Genomic DNA, 9,764 nt, shown 5'->3' with positions numbered 1-9,764 from the left:
CAGAGAGAAAATAGCTACAGAAGCTAAAAATTGGAGAATAACTCAAGAAGGGAATAAGGTTTCATTCACTGACATAGTCAAACAGCAATTGAAAGAACATAATGAAGACTCAGTTATTAAAGTGATGAGACAGAAGGAGAATATAGTAAGAGAATTAGCTGACAAAAAGAAATGTATAATTATATTAGGAATGGAAGAGAAACATAACCCAGATAGAACCGCAAGAATCAAGGAGGAAAATGAAAGAGTAAGCAGTTTATTAAAATTAGTCCAGGAAGATGAACCAGAAATTATAAAGGAAATTGAGGAAAAATTCAGACTCGGAAAATATAGTACAGATAAGACCAGACCAATTAAGATTAAATTCAGGTCACAAACAACGGCAGAGAAAATTCTATCCAAGACAGGGAAACTAGCAACAAATGATCAATATAAAAAGGTATGGATAAAAAGAGAAATGAATAAGGAGGAAAGAGAGGCAGAAAAGCAGAAAAGAATTGAAGCTAAGGCAAAAAACGAGGAAAGAACGGAGTCAGAGAAAGAGAGATTCTATTGGAGAGTAGTGAACATGAAAATAAAGCAGTTCGACATACTAAAGAAAAACATAAGGGAAACAGAGAATACAATGGAAGTGGCAGAAAACTAAGAGTGTCTTACACAAATATAGATGGATTGATAACAGGATTGAATGAACTGAATGATTATTTGAAAGAAAAAGAACCGGACATAATGGGAATTGTAGAAACAAAATTAAAAGGCCCACTACCACCCAACAGTGTAGGACATGATACATACAATTATTGGATTAGAAACAGAGAGAAAAAACAAGGGGGTGGAGTTATGTTCCTGACTAAGAAGGATATAAACGTGAAAGGTGTCATATATGGAAAGAATACAGTAGAGATGATTATGATAGAAGTGGAAGACCGAGATAAGAAGAGCAGAAAATTTGTGATCAATTATGTGCCTCCGAAAACAGCCTCATGGGAGGAGAGTGAACATAAAAGTATGTTAGAGGACACAAAGATAGCATTAACTAAAATAATGGAAGACGGAGGAAGAATAGTTATGATGGGCGACTTTAATTGCAAAGAAATCTGCTGGGAAGAAATGACAGTAAAGAGTGGTGATGACTCATGGGGAAATGCTCTACTTGAGATGATTACTGACCATTCAATGACACAATGGATACAAGAGAACACTAGGTATAGAAATGAAGAAGAACCATCGAGGCTAGACTTAATAATTACATCTGAACCTAGAATAGTGGACAAGATTGAATATAAAACACCAATAGGTAAAAGTGACCACATATTGATTGAACTGGAACTTAATGAAGAAAAATATATGAAAAGAAATGAACAATATAGAAAAGGAAGAATGATGTATGAAAAAACAAACTTTGATAAAATAAGAGAATTCTTCCAACAAGAAAACTGGGAAGAAATATACAAAGAAGAAACAACAGTGGAAGAGAAATGGAATATTTTGACAAAAATTTACAAAAAAGGAGTGGAAAAGTATGTCCCAAGACAAAAACAAGAAAAAGAATATGTAAAATGCTGGTACAACAAAAGTTGTAGGGAGTTAAAGGACAAAAGAGACAAAGCCTGGAACAGATGGAAAAAAGACAGAAGACCTGAAAAATGGAAAATATATACTGGTTATAGAAATGAATATGTACAAAAGTGCAGAGAGGAAAAAAGAAAATATGAAAAAGATGTTATAGAAAAGTGTAAAGATCAACCAAAACTATTCTACAGATTTGTAAACAATAAACTGAAAAACAAACAAGACTTAGAGAAATTAAGACAAGGAGGAGTTGAATACACTGAGGAAATGGAAATGGCAGAAATTATGAACAATCATTTTAAATCAGTGTTTACAAGGGAAAATATACAACCTGAAGAGATTGAGTGGAAGGAAAAAGTCCCCCCTATGGAAGAAATAGAAGTAACAAAGAATGAAATATTGACACACTTGGGTAATTTTGATGTCAGAAAATCGCATGGGCCAGATGAAATAGCAAACTGGATTCTGAAAGAATGCAGGAATGAACTGGCAGACAAAATACATAGCATAATAAGCAGTTCCTTAAAAGAAGGAAAAGTTCCAGAAGATTGGAAAAAAGCAAATATAGTACCTATATATAAAGGAGGAAATAAAGAAGAACCTACCAACTATAGACCAGTCTCTCTAACAAGTACAATAGCAAAAATATGTGAAAGAATTATCAAAAGTAGATGGGTAAAATACTTGGAAAAAAACAACGTACTAAATCCAAGGCAATTTGGATTCAGACAAGGACGATCATGCGTCACCAATTTAATATGTTTCTATTCAAGGCTAATAGATATAATACAAGAAAGAGATGGATGGGCTGATTGTGCATTTCTAGACCTAAAAAAAGCTTTTGACAAAGTACCACATAAGAAGTTGCTTAAGAAATTAGAATATGAAGGAGGAATACAAGGTAAATTGCTAAATTGGATGGAAGACTTTTTGCAAGAAAGAAAAATGAGAGTAGTGATAAGAGATCAGCACTCAAAATGGAATGAAGTAATAAGCGGTGTCCCGCAGGGAACAGTTCTGGCCCCAATAATGTTTGCTATATATATTAATGATATGGATGAAGGAATTGAAAGCTATATGAGCTTCTTTGCAGATGATGCAAAATTACTGAAAAGAGTGAAAACTGAAGAAGATTGTGAATCACTACAGAGAGATCTAAATAAAGTACAAGAATGGAGTAGGAAGTGGGAGATGGAGTTCAATACAAAAAAGTGTAGTATAATGGAATTTGGAAAAAGCAAAAACAGAATAACAGAATCATATAATTTGGGAAAAGAAGGAATAAAAAAAGTAGAAAATGAGAAGGACCTGGGAGTCATTGTTATGAATAATATGTCACCTGAGAAACATATAAATAAGATTTTTGGAGAAACTTATAATTTAATAAGAACAATCAAAGTGGCATTTACATACCTGGATGAAGAAATGGTGAGGAAAATCCTAATCACCCTGATAAGACCAAGATTGGAATATGCAGCAACGATATGGTCACCAAGTACAAAAAAATGTATAAAAAAACTTGAAAGAATACAAAGAGCAATTACAAAACTGGCACCAACACTCTCAAAACTATCATATGAAGAGAGACTACAAAAACTTAAACTACAGACACTTGAGCAAAGAAGAGAGAGAGGAGATTTGATAGCTATTTACAGAATCATGAAAGGCATAGAAATTACTGATAGAGAGAATCTGATAAAATGGGATGACAGAAATACAAGAGGACACGGAAAGAAAATAAAAAAAGACAGCTATAGAAGAGATTTTAAAAAGAACAGCTTTCCTCACAGAGCAATAGACAGTTGGAACAAGTTAGATGAGAAAGTGGTGTGTGCAAAAACAATACATGAATTTAAAAATAGTTTAGATAAAATGAGATATGAAGACGGGACCCCACGAGCATAGCTCCCCTTCCCGTAAAATACAACTAGGTACAACTAGGTAAATACACACACACACACACACACACACACACACACACACACACACACACACACACACACACACACACACACACACACACACACACACACACACACATATGTATATATATACATAAATTATGCTGTTTATTTATATATTTATTTATCTTTTTATTTATATACATATATATGCTCGTAGAATAAGTATTTAAGAGATGTATATATATACATATATATATATTTATATACATATGTATATGTATATATATATATATATATATATATATATATATATATATATATATATACGTAAGCGGAATAGGTAACACAGGAGTCTTAGTCTTGAGTTTATTCCTGACTAGTTTCGCAGGTATGCTTTTTCAAAGGAATAGGTTTACAAACGGGCTGTGGGCATTATATACATGGGGTGGACCTCACCACCTCCCCGAGTTACCATAGTTGGTGACCAGTGTGAACATCACATTGTGGCTAACGTAACAATTAATTAAATATGATAATACTAATAACAAAGAAATTATTAATAGTAAATGTAATAATAGTAATGAGGACAATGATGATAAATATTTAAATAATAATAATAATAAAAAACGAAAAATTAAATATTTCAATAATAGTAGTAACAAGTGTCGCGGTAGATTTTGTCCATTTCAAGTCACCAGTTCTCTTGTTTGTGTTTTTGTGGTTGACAATGTAAAGTGATTCAATTATTTTCCGTTGTTTCTTGTGTAGTGACTTGAAATGGACAAAATCTACCGCGACACTTGCCCTCCAAGAATGGAGATACCTTTTTCCCACTTCGGCCTACCCTCTCCAGCTTTTTCCTTTCACTCTGACGTTCCTTCTTGCACCATGCTACCTTGTCCCAACTTTTTATCATGATTTATTCTTTTAATACTATTTGTTACTATTTATTTTCAACACTATTGTTACTATCATTGTTATTATAATTATTATTTATTTATTATTACTATCATTATATATATTTGTAAATTTATTATTACATTTTTATTATTAGCATCATTATTATTATTACTTTCATTATCTTTGTTATTATTATTATCATCGTTATTATTATTGTTACTATTATTATTTAAATATTTAATTTTTCGTTTTTTTTATCATTGTTATCACTATTATTGTTATAATTACTATTAATAATTTTTATTTCTTGGTTATTAGTATTATCATATTTTTATCATTTCTATATTTTTATTTTTATTATTATCATCATTATTAGTACTTTTATTTTATTGTTATTATTATCATTATTATTATTATTACTTCTATTGTATTGTTATCATTTTTGTTATTATTATTGTTACTATTATTATTTAAATATTTATCATCATTGTTCTCATTACTATTGTTACATTTACTATTAATAATTTCTTTGTTATTAGTATTATCATATTTAATTGTAAAAATTTCTTCATTGTTACGTTAGCCACAATGTGATGTTCACACTGGTCACCAACTATGGTAACACGGGGAGGTGGTGAGGTCCACCCCATGTATATAATGCCCACAGCCCGTTTGTAAACCTATTCCTTTGAAAAAGCATACCTGCGAAACTAGTCAGGAATAAACTTAAGACTAAGACTCCTGTGTTTCCTATTCCGCGTACATCAACCTGTCAGAATGTCTCAACAAATATATATATACATGCTTTTGATTTATTATGTTTTATAGCCCATCTCTCTCTGTGTTTCTCTTTCCCACCCTCCCTCTCTCTACCTCTATCTCTCTCTGTTTATCTATATATCTATTTCCCTATCTATCTAACTACTTATCTGTCTGTCTATATCTATCTATCTGTCTATCTACCTATCAATCTTTCTACCTCTCCCTCTATTTGTCTATCTAGTTATCTAGATATCTGACTAAGTATATATCTGTCTATCTATCTGTCTATATCCATCTATCTATTTCTCTTAGACAACTCTGAGATATAACCATGTATCTGATATGTACTTTTCTCCGTTCTTATCTCTTTTGTCTAACCCACAGTTCTGAAAGGGCGAAAGTTTTCAGTCAGCCTCTCGTTAAGTAACCCAGACATTATGTATTGCTGTTCTTCGGTTTCTTTTAGGACAATTCATTACTGCAATTGCATCGTTTTGCATCCACTTACTACCACTAGTTTTTGGTTAGTGGGTTAGTGACTCCCACTGGGGAGACTCCCGGGTCCCCCCACGGGATGGGGGGAAAGGGGGGGAAGGAGTTCCATAAGCTGAGAACCAGGGCAATAGGATTAATAGGAATGATTTAGTTACAGCTCTCTGAAACATCATTACGTCATGGAATTTCAGTGACGTCATGAACTATTTTGTTTAATTGAGGGGCCGATACATCATTACGTCTTCGCGTTTATGTGACGTCATGAATGATGTTGTTTATTCATTCATCCATTTACTTACTCGGTATTTATTTATATATTTGTTTGTTTGTTTAGTCAACCTTTGCTCATACTCTTGTGTGTTTGTCACCTTTTTCAAACAAGAACATTTTCCTTACTTCGTAGTATGGATGCATAATTCACATTTTCTAGCAGCATAAAAAAAAAATAGATATATGTTAATTAAGATTACCAGCTCTGAAATAAGACAAAAGGTTTCTTTTTATCAACACTGTATTTTCATTACTATTATCATTACTATTACTATCATTATTATTATTAATTATTATTATTATCATTATTATTATTATAGTTATTGTTATTATTATTGTTATTATTATTATTATTGTTATTATTGTTATTATTATTATTATTATTATTATTATTATTATTATTATTATTATTAGTAGTAGTAGTAGTAGTAGTACTATTATTATTAGTATTATTATTATCATTATTATTATTATTATTATCATTATTATATTATTATTATTACTATTATTATTATTATTCATTTATTTCATTTTTTTAACGGGGTGGGATTCTGGAGAACACTGAAGGGGGAGCTACAAAATGGTTGAGAATTCATGAAGAGGGGGAATGGAGTGCTAAAGGTCGAGAACCACTTCGACCTGACCCATTAAAGGTCGGCGGATGTGTTACAATGACAGAAGCAGCCGTGAACTCCACTCTCGACAATATTCCCGATTTAATATCTCGTTTATGCTCTCATATTCCTTGAAATATTTTACAGATCGCTTTGGGGGTGATGAATCAAACAACTAAAGATGACGTGTCAATACGCTAGGTATTGTGGGCACGAGGAAATGCAGTTCTGGGTCCGTGGTACTGTTTTATTCAGCTGAGGGAAGCCTTTTCCGACATCCGCACTACCATCTCCTCCCGCGTGCGTAGAAAGTTTGACACCGCCTGGGACAATATTAGAACGAAGCAAAAGCTACGGAGCATAAAATGTTCTGCAGATCGCTGGCCACTCCTTTCCCACCACAACCGTTTCTATTCGAAACTTTTAAACCGTTTACGTACTGGACATGCAAAGATAACCCACGATTTTTTATTCTCTCTTCCCGGATTCCCCCTTCTTGCGAGAGGTGTGGCTCCCCATTTTCCGTTCGTCATTTCCTGCTCGAGTGCAGATACTACGAGCGTTGGGGGCGGAAGTGGGGCCTCCCTCCTGACCTCCGTAAGGTGCTTGGTGCTACACCCATGATACAACCCCTTGTAGGATTTTTAAAAGACGTTAATTTATTCTATTATATTTAATCTTAACTGTGTCGTAGCTATGTATTGGTAATCTTACTTCTATTGTAGTTCGCTACTTAATGTCTAGGCTTCGTATATATTTCGTAGATTATTTTAATAATTAGTCAGACAATAAGGTTGTAGTTGTTTTAATTTTTAGAATTTAGTATTTTAACCTCGTTATCTATTTTATCCCATGGCACGAATGGACTAACGACCCTGTGCCGGGCTTTTGCCCACTCTAATTAATCAATCAAAATCGATCGGTAGCCGAAGGCTTAATTCAATTGTGTGATCATTTCGAGTATTTAGAGTGAGAAAGATTTGCAGGCGATGCGCCTTCAAGAGCGGGATCTCTTCAATGTCCACGGAGGCTTCTCCAGCCACAGATTCTCTTCAGCGGATCAGGTTCCAGAAGAAGCCTCAGGAGCGTTCTCGAGGCTGAGTTCAGCTCTTTCCAGCCTTCTCTCTTGTAAATACTCTTGTCCTTTTCGGCCCACATTCTGTAATCGCTGTCTACGAGGTTTGCCTGTGACCAGGGCTTTCTTGTGGTCATCAGTTTGAAGAAGATGACGCCACAAGCCCACAGGTCGACTGGAGGGCCGAGGTACCTCTTCTCCTGTCGCTGCACTACTTCGGGTGCCATGTACGACTTGGTGCCCACCTTTCGGCTGAGTCGTATTTCCTTGCCGTCCTTAAGGAAGAGACCGGCAAGACCGAAGTCAGAGATCTTTAGAACCTTTTCTTTGGTCAGAAGAAGGTTGCCTGGCTTGAGATCTCGGTGGACGACACCTCTGGAGTGGATGTATTTGACGCCATCCAGCAGCTGTTTGAAGAACAATTCGACCTCATTTTTGCTGAGGTAAGGCATGTTGGTGGTCAGGTTGCCTTTGGAGCAATACTCAAGATTGAGGCAAAGTGTGTTGGTCTTCTGTTCCCAGCAGAAGAGTCTGAGCACATTGGGATGGCTCAACTGAACTTGGATAATTTCTTCGAAAGTGAATCCACGTTTCGAAGGCTGGGAAAGAAGGACCTTGCAGGCGATCCGTTTCTTGAGTTTTTTATTTTCCAAAAGAAAGACTTTGCCAAAACCTCCTTTTCCAAGAACCCTGACTCTTCTCCAGCCTGAAGTGAAGTTGCAACGCCTTTGTTCTTCTTCGTTGTTTTTCAGGACTTTTTCGTAGTCGGTGAGGTCGATGGGTTTGTTGGCAAAGTCTGAGGTTTGGTCAAGTTGAGCTCCTCTTGAAGACTTTTCCTTCCGTCTGTGGCTGAGTTCCTGGAAACAGCGGCAGATGGCGAAGAACACCAGGAAGATCATCTTGATTGAAGAGTAGATTCCTACAACGACTCAAGTTCGGAGGGCCAAGAGCGATCACCACGAAGACTCGAGAAGTCGTCTCAGATTTGTGGTCACTTGGTGCACCAAGGCTGAGTTTCGGAAAGACGAGGTCATCGGCAGGATCACAACTTATCTACTCTCTCTCTCTCTATCTATCTTTCTCTCTCTCTCTCTTTCTCTCTCTCTCTCTCTTTCATTCGTTGTTGGCGTAATCGCAAGTATACTGGTCTCGCATTCACTTGTTAGTGGGTTCGAATCCCGCACTTCTCTTTAAATAACATTTCTCTTTACGCTCGTTTGACTACTTTTAAGTCTGGTTAAGCTTTGAGCTCTTTTATCAGACAAGAATTTCAATTAGAAGATAGCAACTTAATGAATATATTTAATCCCACAATTTTAATTTGTATTTATCCTCTGTGTTATCAATTTTGACGACGCTTTGCAAAGAACGTTCTGCTATCTTGTAAAAATGTCGTTGATTTCTTAAACCGACGTATAATACCTGTGCCATTTGACCTGGGCGCCGATGGCGTGATCAGAAACGTGCTGGTCTCGCGATTTGCTTAGTTATGGGTTCGAATCCCGCACTTCTCTCCGATTTCCATCAGACAGAGAGAAGAAATGGCAAAGGGGACGGCTTCGGTCGCAGCAGTTCAGCGCCTCCCTGCGTAGGTGTCTTACAATCTTTTGTTTGTTTTGAAACATTTAATTATGTCTGCTGTGAATGTGCTATAATATTTTTTTATCTTTATTGAAATATATGGTTCTAAATTTATTTTATTTTATTTATATATTATTTATTTCTATTATTTCTTATTCTGATTTCTTATGTTCTATTTTCATTAAGAAATGTAGGGTTGATTTCTATGGCTTGCAGTATTATCTTTTTAATTTATATGTATATTTTTCTTACTGATATCCGTTTTAGAAATTTAATATATATTTTCTCTTAATCATCAGATTCGTGACAAAAATATCTTAATACACAATTGATGAATCCACTGGTTTCAACAATTCAATTTAGACTTTTCATCTTTTATATCCCTCGCCCCGTCTTTCTCTCTCTCTCTCTCTCTCTCTCTCTCTCTCTCTCTCTCTCTCTCTCTCTCTCTCTCTCTCTCTCTCTCTCTCTCTCTCTCTCTCTCTCTCTCTCTCTCTCTCTCTCTCTTTCTCTCTCTCTCTCAAAAGGTTTCCGGCCAGGCCAGCTACGGTTGCCACCAAATCGGAACCACAGCTTGCTTGCAGATCCCAA

This window comes from Oratosquilla oratoria, unplaced genomic scaffold (genome assembly GCF_046742065.1).
Source record: "Oratosquilla oratoria isolate Oo_2021 unplaced genomic scaffold, ASM4674206v1 SCAFFOLD110, whole genome shotgun sequence".
NCBI classification, from domain to species: domain Eukaryota; kingdom Metazoa; phylum Arthropoda; class Malacostraca; order Stomatopoda; family Squillidae; genus Oratosquilla; species Oratosquilla oratoria.
The sequence above is the reverse complement of the archived record's forward strand: the minus strand, read 5'-3'. Positions refer to the sequence as shown.